This window comes from Mesocricetus auratus, unplaced genomic scaffold (assembly GCF_017639785.1).
Source record: "Mesocricetus auratus isolate SY011 unplaced genomic scaffold, BCM_Maur_2.0 Super-Scaffold_100001, whole genome shotgun sequence".
NCBI classification, from domain to species: Eukaryota; Metazoa; Chordata; class Mammalia; order Rodentia; family Cricetidae; genus Mesocricetus; species Mesocricetus auratus.
The window spans coordinates 10,798,444-10,813,234 of NW_024429187.1; the positions used below are offsets into that span (position 1 = coordinate 10,798,444).

At 47.9% G+C, this 14,791-nt stretch overlaps 1 long non-coding RNA gene across 1 annotated transcript; it reads left to right on the forward strand.

The window, feature by feature from the left end:
• Window positions 1-732: 732 nt before the first annotated feature.
• LOC110341419 lies at window positions 733-6,493 on the forward strand. The gene is made up of 4 exons (XR_002383359.2): window positions 733-2,275; window positions 4,769-4,948; window positions 5,116-5,165; window positions 5,899-6,493. It is a non-coding gene; the product is annotated as an uncharacterized LOC110341419 (long non-coding RNA).
• The last annotated feature ends 8,298 nt before the right edge of the window (window positions 6,494-14,791 follow it).

Below are 14,791 nucleotides of genomic sequence, written 5' to 3' on the forward strand. Positions count from 1 at the left end.
TCCATCACCAGGGGCAAGACCTGCCAACCTTCACAGGACTCCCGCAGGATTCCCTGGCACCTACGTGCGCGTATCCCCCAGCAGGTGGGTGATATGCCCATCACCTGCCGACCAAGGCCTTGATGGGGCAGGTTGATTTACACCTGCACAAGTGTCTCCCATGATAGCACACAGGCCTGAGACCGGCCTGCAGGACGCAGACCGATCCCGGAGTCCAGCCTCAGCCTCCTGCCCATCTCTGCTCCCAGGGCTGGCCGCCCCAAACCGCGAAGAAGCAACAAGCTGGAGCCGGGATGCTCGGGGGTGAAGGCCCCAGAGCGTGGATGTGTCGTAGCTCCTTCCTGTTGTTCCGTCAAACAACTACCCCTCTTCAATCCCTACCCCCAACACACACCCTGTTGTTGTGTGAGTCAGGCTTTGGGGTCCTGGACTCAAACCTACCGGAAAAGAGGGAGCTCTGCAGGGCTGAGAAGGGAAACCGCCGCAAAGTCAGCAGACTGCACAGCCGACCCTGGATCTGCAAGGAGGAGGCGGCGGAGGAGGCGGGGCCCGCCGTCCTCCAGCCTCCTAGCTTTCTCTATTGTGATTGGAAACCCGAGCCGGGTCTACCCCTCCCCTCGGCTCGCTCAATCCCCTTCAAGGACAAGGCTGGAGTAAGCACACGCTCTCCCCCCGCTCTCTGAAGTTGGAGGTCACCTTCCGGCAGCCGCGGTATCTTGCAGCATGAGGGCTGGCCCTCGCGGTGGTAGTTGTCGCCTAAACCTGCCTTTCAAGCCCTTCTGGACCGTCCCCATCTTGCGCAAATAGAAATCTATGTCTAGACTGCACTTGGACTCAGGTTTAGACCAGTCTCCTCGGTTAAGATGCTGCTGGTCCATCCCTCAGAAAGGACTGGGTGATCCTGAACTCTCAGAGCTTGCATCAGAGCAGGGTCTTGCAGGTGCCTGTAAAATCCCAGCACTGCGGATGCTGAGTCGAGAGGGAAGCCAGGAGTTGGAGACTAGGCTAGGCTGCCTTGTTAAGATTGTTTCAAACAAACAAAAGCAAAATAAAAATAGGAGAAAACTAAGTATCCTTTTCAAGTTCCATCTACAAGACAATGACCTCCCTTCTCCCCACACGTAATAAAACTAATGGCTGAGGAACAAAATCAAGGTGGGGGGGCTGGTATCTGCCCTTCACAGATCCACCACAAAACTGCAAGGTTCCATGTGAGGGCCTGGCCCCTATAGGGAGAAAATAGGGACCCTAAGTCAGATGTATTTCTCTAGGAGTCACTGAGCTGGTACTGTGTGTGTGTGTGTGTGTGTGTGTGTGTGTGTGTGTGTATTGTAGTGTTGGGATGGAACTCAGGCGCTCACTACATTTTACTGGAGAGTTGCAGCCCCCCAGTCCTGTAATTCTGCCTTCCCACAGCCTCGGCTCTCTGCCTCACCCAGAGCAGAGCCTGATTCCTTACTCCTGCCTGGATTAAGCAATCAGAGGTGTTCCGAAGATTCAGGGCGCAGTCGTGTTTTCTTATGATATAACTGTTTCCCCACCTAGTAATCTTACTGACTCTGATGTGTGAGAATTTGCCCCTTTTTTTCCTCTAAGTGTACAGATGCTGTCAATGACTGCGAATTCTATAAATAGAACTCTCCTCTGCCAAGCATGGAAGATGTAAGAATATAACCGTGTTCATAGGGTGCTTCTAGTCCCAGTTTTACTGAAAATTCAGAGGCCACCTGGGTGGAGGTATCACATCACTGGAGAATAGAAGGAGTAGGGTCTGAACCCAAGCAGTGAGAAAGAATGGCATCGCCAGGAGCTGATGGATAAGTGGGAAGATGGAAAGACCACGCCTTTTCAGCTGGAAGATAAATACTTGCCAAACATCTAGGCCACAAGGGCTGAAGAAGTTAATGTACCAGGGAGGGAGATGGGTTATAAAATTGGATACAAATGTAAAAAAGAAAAATTGTCAGAAGAGAAGTTGGGCTTTTCCTCTCTAAAAGTGTGTACTTTGCTGTGTGAGCAATGCTGCTGCTTCAGGAACCAAGACACACGAGACAAGATGCCTGCTAATGAATTGTGTTCTGATGCCTGCTAATGAATTGTGTTCTGATGCCAGCTAGTGGATTGTGTACTACGCTAACAGAAGCTGACAGGCATAAACAAGTGAGTAAATAGGAGACGAAGAACGTGATCACAAGCGGGCACACACCTTTAGCCCCAGAATTCAGGAGGCAAAGACAGGCAGATCTCCGAGTTCAAGGTCAGTCTTGTCTACAGGGTAAGTTCTGGGACACCCAGGCCTACACAGAGAAACTCTGTGCTCCCCTCCTCCACCCCACCCAAAAGAATGAGATCATGGTGCAGCTCCTCAGAGCCCTGTGAGCAGGGTTCATGAAGTTCAGGGATGAAGCCTGGAGTGGACGGCGGAAGGGTGGAGGGCACTAACCTGTGCAGCAAACTCCTGTGGGGTATGTGTGTGTGTGTGTGTGTGTGTGTTTCCTCGTGTGTCTTAAAAAGGTTGTCTCCCCTTGTCAGGGTGTCATGTTTTAGAGCCAAGACAACTGAACTATGGAACAAAAGAGCTTTGAAGACCATCTAATCCAGTATATGCTCAGCATACATAGCTGGTCCATACTAGCTGCCGCTTATCCTTATTGTGTAGGTAAAAGTGTGGGAGCTAAACCAGTCCTCACTGAAATACACAGTGGAGTCATGGTTACCAGAGCCTGAGCGTTTTTGGGAAAAAATGAAACTTTATTTTGTTTTGTTGTCTCACTTGTGGGGCTGGCGTTGGAACCCAGGGTTTTCCACATGCTAGACTGTGGACCCAAGTTCTCTTAAAAGCAGCCATCTCCACTCTTTGAAACAACTGTGGCTATGGGCAGGAAACCTTGGGGACAACAAGGATAGCCTTTTGACCTGTCACCTCAAAGGAGCGGGGTGGGGGTGGGGGTGGGTAGCCTTATTAGACTCTCATCTGATGCCTCAGCACGCACTCCCTCCCAGCTGTAGTGAATTCTGTTACATATGCACGTAGTCTTAGGAAGGGTAAATGAAGGAGAGACTCCATGCCTCTGGAAGGAGATCCTTACTCTTGTGGGTGTGAGGCTTCTCAGAGGTGCAGTTGTGTGTGTGTGGAGGGGTAACTCACACTCCCCACTCCCACAAGCACCACACACACACACACACACACACACACACACACACACACACACACACACACTCAAGCTCCAGTAAGTAAACTCAGGGGTTCCCAAGCTGGACTCGGTGGGGTCATTCCTCCAGTCTCTGATTGGTGGGGGATCCTGAGTGAACTCGAGTTTGTTCCATTCTTCCCTGGGGCAGGTGAAACAAGCCAGGTATTTATGTCCTCCAACAGGCAGTCTGGGGAAGAAAATGCCTGGAGGAGGAGTGAGTCATCCACCAAGCGTGAGGTCTTAGTTTTTCTTGCAAATGAGTTTCCAGAGAGGTGCCCTCTGCAGAGCTGAGAAAACATGTTTCCCAGCATCGCACAGAGCAAGCCGAGGGGCAGTTGCAGGGAAGGTGTGTGTGTGTGTGTGTGTGTGTGGTGTAGTGTGTGTTTGTGTGTGTGTGTGTGTGTGTGGTGTGTGTGTGGTGTGTGTTTGTGTGTGTGTGTGTAGTGTGGTGTGGTGTGTGTTTGTGTGTGTGTGTGTAGTGTGGTGTGGTGTGGTGTGTGTTTGTGTGTGTGTGTAGTGTGTGTTTGTGTGTGTGTGTGTGTGGTGTAGTGTGTGTTTGTGTGTGTGTGTGTGTGTGGTGTAGTGTGTGTGTGTGTGTGTGTGTGGTGTAGTGTGTGTTTGTGTGTGTGTGTGTAGTGTGGTGTGGTGTGTGTTTGTGTGTGTGTGTGTAGTGTGGTGTGGTGTGGTGTGTGTTTGTGTGTGTGTGTAGTGTGGTGTGGTGTGGTGTGTGTTTGTGTGTGTGTGTGTAGTGTGGTGTGGTGTGGTGTGTGTTTGTGTGTGTGTGTAGTGTGGTGTGGTGTGTGTGTGTGTGTGTGTGTGGTGTAGTGTGTGTTTGTGTGTGTGTGTGTAGTGTGGTGTGGTGTGTGTTTGTGTGTGTGTGTGTAGTGTGGTGTGGTGTGTGTTTGTGTGTGTGTGTAGTGTGGTGTGGTGTGGTGTGTGTTTGTGTGTGTGTGGTGTGGTGTGGTGTGGTGTGTGTTTGTGTGTGTGTGAGTAGTGTGGTGTGGTGTGGTGTGTGTTTGTGTGTGTGTGTAGTGTGGTGTGGTGTGGTGTGTGTTTGTGTGTGTGTAGTGTGGTGTGGTGTGGTGTGTGTTTGTGTGTGTGTGAGTAGTGTGGTGTGGTGTGGTGTGTGTTTGTGTGTGTGTGTAGTGTGGTGTGGTGTGTGTTTGTGTGTGTGTGTAGTGTGGTGTGGTGTGTGTTTGTGTGTGTGTGAGTAGTGTGGTGTGGTGTGGTGTGGTGTGTGTGTGTTGGGGGAGCTCCGTGAGCATGGTTGACCTTCATCGTCTAAAGGCCATGACGTCATCTACACAGTGCATCCCTAGACCCCCTGAGCCGCCCAGCATGGGCAAGCCATTCTCCAGAAGGGGGCAGCCCTCTGTTCTCCTAGCCTCCCCTGCCCGCTGTCTCATCACACGCTGGCCCTCCTTAGTTCTGATGCTCCTTTACTTTACCAATCTGTCAAAAAAGTTTGTTCCAAATGTGAATGACCGTGATGATTAGCAGGGACCTAGACTTTGCTTTGTAAATATTAATAGTCACTGTTAAAAAAAGAAACTTCTGTTGTTGATCTTTCACAGCGGCCGTGTATCTTGTGTTGTCTGTATCTGTGCTGCTTCACCCTGAAATCTGGAACTGGAACCCTACAGGGCAAGTCTACAGACTTTACGCAGACTTCCCAGCTTTGTATGCGTATGAGTTTACTGGAAGAGTCTTCTCGTATTGAACAGTTTGTGCAATGGGCACGGCATAATTCCTAGGTAACAAAATAAATATATACTTAAAATATATAAAACATATCTCCTGTCTCTCTTTCCTTCCCTTTCTCTTTCTCCTTTCCTTTCTCTCCCCTCCCTTCCTCCCTCTGATCCTCCCCCCTTGTTCTGCATAAAGCACCCTCTCTTGAGCTCCTGCCCTCTGTTTCTAGGTACTTTTGAATAGACTTGGCGACAGACTTCAAACTCCTGTTAAGCTCAGGTGAGTGATTTGCATATCAGGGCAACCTGAGACAGGAGTTTCCACTCCGTGCCACCAGCCAGGAGGAGGAAAGGCCACCTTAGGGGATCCATTGGTACTTACAAATAAATGTACCAAGGTGAGGGGCAATAAGCGGACAGAGCAGGGCTGCCCCAGGTCTGAACCCCAGAACTGCCTGAACCAGGCATGGTGGTGTACACTTGATCCCCTGCATTCAGGGCAGGAGGTGGAGAGATCAGAAGCTCAAGGTTATCCTTAGCTGCATGGCAAATTTGAGGCCAGCCTGGTCCTGAGGGGCCCTGCTGTTGTTGCTTTCAAAGATACAAACTTGTGTGATTTGGTTCCATATTCCCACATTGCCAGCACGCGCGTTTGTGGATGTTCAGTGAGTCGTTTTTCCGTCTCCCAGTTTGTTAGTAACAGAATCCTGCTCCTCTCTCTCCAGAATCCTGGGGGCTGCCTTTCTGGCACATTCCTATATGGAAACAGCAGAGTACAGAATTAGGACTTACTTTGATGTTGAACTTGATCACCATAAACTCCCCCCTTATCCTTCCTGGTTTGGGTGTGAGCCTTCCAGCCTCTGCCAGGATCCACTGTACAGCCGGCACCTCACCCCCTCTATCCGTGCTGTGTGGGCTGCTGCCCATAACTGTGGCATCAACAACGCATTACCCCTGGTTTCCACCTCCTGCCCAGACCCCTCTCCTAAGCCCCAGATCTCTCTTTCCAGCTGCCACCTGGACAAATCTGCCCGGAAACCGTATAGGAGCCACACACTCCACATGGCCATGCCAGAGGCCACCCAGCAAACTCCCTTTTCACAGTTGTGGACAGCTGAGAACACCTCAGCCACAAGCAAGCAGTTTATCTTGGATGTATGTTTTTTTAGAGTATTAAATTAAGTGGGGGTGGGGAGAGAGATGGCTCAGTGGTTAGGAGCACCTCCTGTTCTTGCAAAGAGAACCTGGGTTCAGTTCCCACGTGGTCCCTCATAACGATCTGTAACTCCAGTTCCAGGGGATTCCATGCCTCTTCTGACCTCCGAGGGCTTCTCCATGCACGTGGTGCACAGACATACACTCAGGTGCACACACTCACACACGTGACACTAAATAACATCTAAACAGTATTAAGTATTCAAAGTCTAAGATGCCTCAGCTCCTTAGGAAAAGGTTGCACTTGGGCCAGTGGCTTTGAGGGAGAGAGCTAAGCAGCTGGGGATCAGGTGGGCACATTTCCTTTCCACTGTGTTCTTTTGGTAACTTTTAAGCTTTATACACATGTGTACTTAAAGAATAATAATTAAAAGCAATGATGAGTTGAAATTAATTTTTTGTGTATGAATGTATGGGCATATATGTGTGTGTGCAGGTTTGTGCCTGTGTGTGTGCATGTGTATGTATGTGTGTGTAAGTATGTGTGTGTACATGCAGAGGCCACAGGACACCTTTCAGGAGTTGGGTCCTCTCCCTCTACCAAGTGAATCCTGATGATGCACTCTGGAGGTCAGGCATGATGGCAAGTGCTGTCACCTGCTAGACCATCTCATTGGCCCTGAAAAATTTAATACTTATGCTAAACACTTGAGTATTCAGCCATACAGGAAGTGTCTGTCCCTTTCAGGAGACCATTATTTATTGACAGGCACTTCTAAATAAGTCCACTCAGATACCGTGGGATTGCTTCAAGTTCAAGGACTTCTAAATAAGCTTCCTGAATACACACCCACAGAATGTGTGTATCATGTGTGTGTGTACCTGGGGTGGGGTTGCACCATGTAACTCCATGGTCCTAAGTACCACCAAGTTCAAGGTTAACATGTATCAACCCAGTATCTACTGATTCAGTGAAAGTCCCACCTCTCCCTCTCCCTCCCTCCCTCCCTCCCTCCCTCCCTCTCTCTCCCTCTCTCTCTCCCTCCCTCCCTCCCTCTCTCTCCCTCTCTCTCTCCCTCTCTCTCCCAGGAATTTCCAAGACCGTTTCATGTGACAGGTGGACACACTGTGCAAGATGACTCAGCCACAACAGATGTGGGTGTGAGAGTCCAGGGTGGCGTTCTGGTGAAAGGTTCATTCTCTGGGGATGACTTTAGCCACAAAGGATGCTTGCCGCGTGAGGCCACCTCATCCTACACCCATGATCTGCACACGTGTATGCATGTATAGACATACTAAGCATGCCACACTCCAGTCATTAGCTTTCATGGGGCTGGGATGTAGCTCATGTGGTGAAGTATTTGCTCCACACATACAAAACCCTGGCTTTGATTCCTAAATGATGTGGTGGTAAACATCTGTAACCATAGCACCTGTGTAGGGAGCAGAGGCAGGAGGACCAGAAGCGCAAGGCCGTCTGTCCGTGGCTGCGTAGTGAGTTCAAGGCCAGAAAATGAAGGTCTGACAGATATGACTGCTACACACATCTCTGGGAAGAGCTCCCTTTCCCAAGGCACAGGAATTCTAGAGTGGCCGAACGTGAACAATAATGGGTTATACCTTAAAGATGCTCCGCTGATCGCTGATGACTCTGCGTATATAGGAATCAGAACTTGGGCTGTGAGTGTAGTTCAATAGTGAAACCCATGCCCAGCGTGCTGAATCTTAGCTTGGGTTTAATCTCCAGGGTTCCCGAGTCAGGGAATAAAGGACGACCCAACCCACTTTATAACCACCAAGCTAAAAACAGCAGGATTTACACGTACAGAATCTAATTCTGAAGATGCGGTTTTCATGAGTTACGAGAAGAAGGGAGGATGGAGACAGACGAGGGCACCGATCTCTGAATACTTGGGGAAAAGCACTTTGAAGCAAGGTAGGCACGTGGCTTCCGGAGGACTGAAACAGAAGATTTTTAGCCAAGGACACCAAGGTGACGGTATGGAGGTAAGAACGACCGAGGTGAGGATGCCATGGGGAGCTCAGAGGACTCCGTGCCTGTTCAGCCAAGGTAATGGTACAGATAAGCAGTTTGTACAAGGCCTTATCTGTTAGGGAAGTATGAGGAGCGGTTATTTGTTGCTAGGTAACAGACCTACCATGAGCGTTGTGGCTACTTGTGTGCATGTCCACAGTCTAATCCTGTGTTTATGCATGGCTGAGACACCGAAGAGCTAACACAAAGCAGCCACACTCTAAATCATGGTAAGCATAACTGCAGGGAAAGTTTAATATCGGAGGCTGGGGATGCATTACTGCTCCGTTAGTAGAATGCTCCCCTAACATGCACCAAGTCCTGGGTCTGAGTCCTTGAACTGCACTAAACCAGGAATAGTGGACACACCTGCAACTCCAGCCTCGGGAAGAGGAGGCAGCAGGATCACACGTTCAAGCTCCAAGTCATCTCTAGCTGCATAGTGAGTCTGAGGACAGCCTGGGCTTCAGGAGACACTGTATGGGATGAGGGAGGTCTACTGGTACTCGAAACACAAAACTCCTGAGACAAAGTTAGTCAAACTTACTGTAACTTACTAAAACCGGTATCGTAGGTCTGTGAGTTGAAGGGTAGCCCCACATGAAGAAATTACCAGGAAATGGTGACATTTAGCTAGTTAACAAAGACAGCAGCTCAATAGGCTCAATTCCTAGAAAAGCCATTTTAACCAAAGCTAAAGTCTCTTGTTTGTTGTTAGCAGGGGAGGAGGTGGCTGAGTGCTGGCCCTGGGCTCATCCCCATCACCAAAGCCCCTGTTGAACACCCTCTCTGCGTGGCAGTTAGCTGCAGAGGTGAATGAACATTGATGCAAAAATACTCAATAAAATACTGGCAAATCCAATCCAAGAACACATCAAAACAATCATTCACCACGATCAAGTAGGTTTCATCCCAGGGATGCAGGGATGGTTCAACATACGAAAATCCATCAACGTAATCCACCATATAAACAAGCTGAAAAACAAAAATCACATGATCATCTCACTAGATGCTGAAAAAGCCTTTGACAAAATCCAACACCCCTTCATGATAAAGGTCTTGGAGAGATCTGGGATAACAGGGACATACTTAAACATAATAAAAGCTATATACAGTAAACCAACAGCCAACATCAAACTAAATGCACAGAAACTCAACGCAATTCCTCTAAAATCAGGAACAAAACAAGGCTGTCCACTCTCTCCATACCTTTTCAACATGGTACTTGAAGTTCTAGCTATTGCCATACTACAACAAAGGGGGATCAAAGGGATACAAATTGGGAAGGAAGAGGTCAAACTTTCACTGTTTGCAGATGATATGATAGTTTACATCAATGACCCAAAGAACTCTACCAGGGAACTCTTACAGCTGATTAACACCTTCAGCAAAGTGGCAGGCTACAAGATCAACTCAAGAAAATCAGTAGCCCTACTATATACAGATGATAAAATGGCTGAAAAAGAAATCAGAGAAACATCACCCTTTACAATTGCCACGAACAACATAAAATACCTTGGGGTAACGCTAACTAAACAAGTGAAAGACCTGTATCGTAAGAACTTTGAATCTTTAAAGAAAGAAATTAAAGAAGCCCTCAGAAAATGGAAAGATCTCCCATGCTCTTGGATAGGTAGGATCAATGTAGTAAAAATGGCAATCCTGCCAAAAGCAATCTACAGATTCAATGCAATCCCCATTAAAATCCCAGCACAATTCTTCACAGACCTTGAAAGAACAATAATCAATTTTGTATGGAAAAACAAAAGACCCAGGATAGCCAAAACAACCCTGTTCAACAAGGCAACGTCCGGAGGCATCACCATCCCGGACTTCAAGCTCTATTATAGAGCTATAGTTCTGAAAACAGCTTGGTATTGGCACAAAAATAGACAGGTAGACCAATGGAATCGAATTGAAAATCTGGGTATTAACCCACACACGTATGAACATCTGATCTTTGACAAAGAAGCTAAAAATATACAATGGAATAAAGACAGCATCTTCAACAAATGGTGCTGGCATAATTGGAGACTGGCATGTAGAAGAATGCAGATCGATCCATGTTTATCGCCATGCACAAAACTTAAGTCCTCAACATAAATCTAGCCACACTGAACCTCTTAGAAGAGAAAGTGGGTGGTACCCTTGAACGAATTGGTACAGGATACAGCTTCCTGAACATAACACCAGTAGCACAGACAGTGAGATCAACAATTAATAAATGGGACCTACTGAAACTGAGAAGCTTCTGTAAGGCAAAGGACACAGTCAGCAAGACAAAAAGGCAGCCCACAGAATGGGAAAAAATATTCACTAATCCCACATCTGACAGAGGGTTGATCTCCAAAATTTACAAAGAACTCAAGAAGCAAGTCTCCAAAACACCAAAGGACCCTATTAAAAAGTGGGCTGCAGAACTAAATAGAGAGTTTTCAATAGAGGAGTCTAAAATGGCTGAGAGGCACTTGAGAAAGTGCTCAACATCCTTAGCCATCCGGGAAATGCAAATCAAAACAACTCTCAGATACCATCTCACTCCTGTCAGAATGGCTAAAATCAAAAACATCAATGACAATTTATGCTGGAGAGGATGTGGTGAAAGGGGGACACTCCTCCATTGCTGGTGGGAATGCCAACTGATTCAGCCACTTTGGAAATCAGTATGGAGATTCCTCAGAAAAATGGGAATAAACCTACCACAAGACCCAGCAACTCCACTCTTAGGCATATATCCAAAAGATGCCCATTCATACAACAAAGATGTCTGTTCCACTATGTTCATAGCAGCTTTATTTGTAATTGCCAGAACTTGGAAGCAACCTAGATGTCCCTCACCTGAAGAGTGGATAGAGAAAATGTGGTACATCTACACAATGGAGTACTATTCAGCAGAAAAAAATAATGGAATCATGAGATTCGCAGGCAAATGGATGACACTAGAAGAAACCATCCTGAGTGAGGTAACCCAGTCACAAAAAGAGAAACATGGCATGTACTCTCTCATATATGGATTTTAGACATAGATCTGGGGAGTGCCAGCCTATAATCCTATGGCCAGAGAGCCTGGGAAACAGAAACTTTATTTAGTGGCTGATCGAAGAAGAGGCAGACTCCCTTGGTTAAGTACTGAGCTGAACTCAAGAAAGCCAGTAACAGAGAGGGAGGACTGATGATCAAAGGGATTAAGACTGGGCTGGTTTAACCCCCAGAAACAGCTGACCAGACAAAGGTTAACTCTTGAATCCCAGGCATCAGCCTGGGAAGCCAGCATGGGACTGATCAAGACCCCCTGAATCTGGGTGTCAGTGAAGAGGCCTAGGGAATCTATTGAGCCTTGGGCAGCAGATCAGTACCCATCCCAAGTATACACACGGACCTTGGACTCCCATAGAACAATGTGAGGTGCACTCTCACCCTGAACTCTTGCGGAAGGGTATAGGCCCTGCCCTATATGAAATGACAGATTATGCACACCCCCATGGAGGGCCTCACCCTCCCTGGGGAAATGAGGGGATAACGGGGGGGGGAGGGCACGGGAGGAAGGGAGGGAATGGGAGAGGGACCTGGAACTGACTTGTGAAGCAACCTTGTTTCTTATCTAAATTTAAACTGGAAATAAAATTAAAAAAAAAAAAAAAGAAATGTTCTTAGACACTGCCACCTGCTGGCAGGTTTGTAGAACTGCTCACGTTAAACTAGCACTCCCCATGAGCTCTCTCTCTCTCTCTCTCTCTCTCTCTCTCTCTCTCTCTCTCTCTCTCTCTCTCTCTCTCTCTCTCTCTCTCTCTCTCTCTCCCCCCTCCCCCTCCCCCTCCCTCCCTTCCTCCCTCCCTCCCCTACACCCCTGCTCTTCACCAGCCTCCCATCACGGGTTCTACAATGTGAGACTTGTTGAATTCTGCAACAGCCAGTTTCACAGAAGAGCAGAGCTGTGGTGATCCACAAGACAAGAAAAACAGGGCTGGGGCTGGGGAAACTGCCCAGCAGTTAAGAGCACTGACTGCTCTTCCCAAGAAGCTGGGTTCGGTTCCCAGCACACATAAGGTGGTTTCCAACCAGCTGTAACTCCAGTTCCAGGGCATCCAATGTCCCTCTCTGGTCTCCACAGCACCAGACATGCTCATGGTACACAAACACAGACAAAACACCCCTAAGGATACAATACAGATACATTTTAAAAAAGAAAGACTGGATTTAAGGTTCGCTTTTAAAATAAAGTAATCCCTTCTTGATTTGATTTTTAGAGGAACGCAGTGAATAAAACCATTTTTTTCAAGGTCGGACGTTGGTGGCGCACGCCTTTAACCCCAGCACTCGGGAGGCAGAGGCAGGCGGATCTCTGTGAGTTCGAGACCAGCTTGGTCTACAAGAGCTAGTTCCAGGACAGCCTCCAAAGTCACAGAGAAACCCTGTCTCGGAAAACAAAACAAACAAACAAACAAACAACAACAGCATTTTTTTTGTTTTCTTCATCCCAGATCAGCTCCTTATAATACAATTATTACTCCATTACTTATTGGAGACTCAGACTGCCCTAGAAAACCAATGTTTTGCTAGGATAAAATTCAGTTTAGAAGTAGAGCATTTTACCAGCACTGCCGGGGATGACGGTACTCTATTCAAGAATGGAATGTAAATGTAATAGTAAAAGTGAGTCCTGGGCTGTGCGGTGACACTGGCCAGGCCACTCCACTTGGCTGACTTTGTTTGCTTTGTTGTTGACAGAGGCTTCACTCACTAATCTCTCAGCTGTGGGCTCACAATAAAATCCATAACTGACTGGTTAACATAGCACCAAGAAATTGAAAAGACAACATGTTATGATACCTTTGGTTGGGGGGACGCTGAGCCTCAGACCCTAGGCGATCTCAACACACTAGGCAAGCATTTACCCACTGAGCTCCAAGCCCACCCAGTCGTGATTCTTAGTCATGGTTGATAGTCCTTTTTAGATGCTATATGAAATTCAACCTATGATGAAAGGACGATTTTCAGACCCAAGGGATGTTCCAGCTACCAGATTTATCCTGCTAGGTTCCTGTGACCTGATTCTGGATGGGAGGATGTTTTCTGGGCCATCGCTCCGCGCTCGCCATGCCAGGTGCCGTCACTCCCTCTGCCCGCTTCCCCAGTCAGCCGGGAATCACGTGTGGAGCTATTTTGGGGTCTAGAGATGAGAATGGGCACAAAATTATATAAGCATCTGCATGACTCAACAGCGTATGATGCAATGTGCCCTTTGTCTTGTCCTGTTTATTTTAAGGCCACAGTTCTACAATGGATCTGAAGCACAAAAATGTGTGTGTGTGTGTGTGTGTGTGTGTGTGTGTGTGTGTATGAATACCTAGGGACATATAACAGCCCTACTTTTCAGTTTTCTCTGCTCTTCCCCCCTCATCTGCTAATCTCTCAGATATTCCTCTCTGTAATCTCTTTCTGGATCTCTGTTGTCCTCTGTCTTGCAACAAAACCATCTGGGGAGACGGTGTGTTTGGGGAACCTTGGAAAGCCTCTGCTACCTTTCCATTCCATTGTTCCTGCTGTAGTACACTAAAGAGGGATCCCACTGCCTTCTGGGTGTGCCTCAGCCCCTGAAGCCTTCATCTCTGCTTGCTCTCAGCCTCAAAGACAGGCCTGGCTGCTGCTGGAGCCTGGGGTCACTCAGGGGGGATGACGTCATTCGCAGCAGGACTAAGGTTTTCTGAGGTGCAGCAGGCAGCCCAGGAGGTCAGCTGTGGGTTTATGCAGCCCAGGAGGTCAGCTGTGGTTTATGCAGCCCAGGAGGTCAGCTGTGGTTTATGCAGCCCAGGAGGTCAGCTGTGGTTTATGCAGCCCAGGAGGTCAGCTGTGGTTTATGCAGCCCAGGAGGTCAGCTGTGGTTTATGCAGCCCAGGAGGTCAGCTGTGGGTTTATGTATTGGCCTTCGGGCATCAGGTTGGCATGGACCGACATGGACTTGCTGCGTGTCGTAGATAACAGATCATCCGGGCAGGACACTGAAATCAGCCGCTTCCCCTCCTGCCGCTATCTCCCAGATATTTATTTTCTCTCCTTCCCTCTGGACAAAGAGCTTACTATGGTCACAGAAGAGACATGCAGCCTCAGTCTTAGCCCAAGATAAGCAAAGCTGTGGAATGGATGGGACTGGAGAGGTGGGTGTGGACCAGTAGATATGGATGCTTCTTGGTTTATGCATTTTCTTTTCTTTCTTTCTTTCTTTCTTTCTTTCTTTCTTTCTTTCTTTCTTTCTTTCTTTCTTTCTTTCTTTCTTCCTTCCTTCCTTTCTTTTTTTTTGTTATGGAGAAGCCAAAGACGTAGAATATTTCCCAAAGACTCACGAACGGTTTTAGAGAATTAAAAATCAATGTTTAAATCTTTCCACTTAAGCTGGGGGTGGTGGTGATGGTGTGGTGGATAAAAGTACCAGGCCCCCTGCTTTAGCAGCCATGACAGGCTGCAGAAAAGACATGTAGGCCTCTGACTCAGCACGGTCTGACCTCGCTGGGCTGGCCCTGGTCACAGGGAGGTCAGATACCCTCCTCTCAGGCAAAGAACCAATCAGAAGTTAGCTGACTGGATGCTGGATGGGCTTTACAGTAAAAGAGGCACAACAGTGACTGCAGAGCATAGCAACCGCCCTGGGAGGGCCTACAGGCCATAGCAACCATCTGACCAATCAACACAGGACAGGTGTCCAAGCCCAGAAGCGC